At 38.1% G+C, this 2,116-nt stretch overlaps 1 pseudogene; it reads right to left on the bottom strand.

Moving 5' to 3' along the window:
* Nucleotides 1–285: 285 nt before the first annotated feature.
* LOC106006150 lies at nt 286–1,021 on the bottom strand (annotated as a pseudogene).
* Nucleotides 1,022–2,116: the final 1,095 nt, after the last annotated feature.

Raw genomic sequence — 2,116 nt, 5'->3', positions numbered from 1 at the left:
TAGAGATCTAAATGTCAAGAAGAGGTTTAAAATATATTCAGTGTATGGACACATGTAAAACATGTTGGTTAATATTTTTATCTCTACAATGTTAGATTTAGAGAAAAATGTTCTAGTGTCTCTGTTAAGTGGTAATATTTAGAATGCATCTGGATTGAGGAAACAATGGAGTACGTTCCATACTGAATAGCCAGTGGTGTCAATATGTGTGACTGTATTTGGCATTTCATTGATGTCTGATCATATTTATTTGTTACTTTTAGGAAATTTCATTTTTGATTGCCCTCATACAGAGGTAGAAACTCTCATAGAGGACAGCTTCCATCTCCTGGCAATCAGTTTGTGGCATTTATTTTTTCACCGCTTTCATTCTCCTGGACGTAAGTTTAGCATATTCTGCATTTTCTCAGCTATTTTTCTTAGTACACTGTTTCTTTAGAGCAGTATGCTGACATTTGTCTTGGAGGACACATGGAGAAATAAGCCACTGAATCTTGGGCACTTTGATTCTAGATTTCTTCTTTGTTTAGTGTCATTCTCACAACATACTTGCGGACATCATCTTTAGAGAGATGGAAACGTTTGTGGATTCTGCTAGCTCTTTTGGTCCCTAGGCAATAAGGCACAGTAGCATCAGTGAGTCCAGGATTATCCTTGCCCCCCTTTTCTTTCCCCACAATGACCAAGTTGAGAACAATGAGATTGGCATCCATAAGGCAACCCTAAACAGATTTGTGCTTTCTTTCTCCAGTCCTCCTTGGTCTGTATCAGGAGTGCCCCTTACTCAACAGCAGGTAGACCCAACAGCAGGTAGACTCAAGACACCTTGCTTCATGGGGAGGACTTGTTTGTCATAGTCATCACTGATCTGGACCATATAACCCTTCCATTCTTCACCCAGAATATCAGCAGCAACTTGTGTGATCATACACTTCTCATAAAAGGCACAAAGTTTTCATTCATTGTCTACCACTATGAGTTTCTGGCAGCCAGTATCTGGGAAAGAGATGTTCAGCTTCATCCAAAAACACCCTACCACATCTGAGGCATTTTAGGTATAAGATCCTCAGACTAAGATTATAACCCTTCCATTGTGTATTTAATTCATTCAGCAAATATTTGTTGAATACCTAATTTGTCCTTTTAACTAAAGACATTCATAAAAACTTAAAAAAAAACAATAAAAGAAAACAACAGAAATGTATTTCTTAAAAATAGGAGGCTGCTATTCTAGTGAAAGGGGCAGAGATATGAACCACCATAATATGGGCATTTAGTCTGCCCTTAAGAGATACAGAAGTACCTCTTTGGTTCTTTCCAAACTATGGAAAGAACCTAGATGTCCATCAACAGATGAATGGATCAAGAACATGTGGTATATATACACAATGGAATACTATGCAGCCATCAAAAGAAATGAAATCTTGCCATTTGCAACAACATGGATGGAACTAGAGCGTATCATGCTTAGCAAAATAAGTCAAGCAGAGAAAGACAACTATCATATGATCTCCCTAATATGAGGAAGTGGTGATGCAACATGGGGGCTTAAGTGGGTAGTAGAAGAATCAATGAAACAAGATGGAATTGGGAGAGAGACAAACCATAAGTGACTCTTAATCTCACAAAACAAACTGAGGTTTGCTGGGGGGAGGGGGGATTGGGAGACGGAGGTGGGATTATGGACAATGGGGAGGGTATGTGCTTTGGTGAGTGCTGTGAAGTGTGTAAACCTGGTGATTCACAGACCTGTACCCCTGGGGATAAAAATATATGTTTATAAAAAAAAATCGATATGTACTGAGCATCAAGAAATGTTAAAGGAAAAGAAGTTGTAAAACCAATAAGTAATATGATTTTATTTTTAAATAAAGGCACACAAAACTGTTTAAAAAAAAGAGAGAGAGATACAGCAGTATCCTGGGGAAATACATTGCAGTGGATTTTTTAAGGAGTCTGCTGTGGCTTTTCAGCCATCATAAAGGATGAATACCCAACTTTTGCATCAGCTTGGATGGGAATGGAGATTATGCTGAGTGAAGTAAGTCAGAGAAAGTCAATTATCATATGGTTTCACTTATTTGTGGAGCATAAGGAATAGTATGCAGGACATTAG

This window comes from Mustela putorius, unplaced genomic scaffold (assembly GCF_011764305.1).
Source record: "Mustela putorius furo isolate JIRA1106 unplaced genomic scaffold, ASM1176430v1.1 tig00003859_pilon_pilon_pilon, whole genome shotgun sequence".
Classification (NCBI taxonomy): Eukaryota; Metazoa; Chordata; class Mammalia; order Carnivora; family Mustelidae; genus Mustela; species Mustela putorius.
The sequence above is the reverse complement of the archived record's forward strand: the minus strand, read 5'-3'. Positions and strand labels throughout refer to the sequence as shown.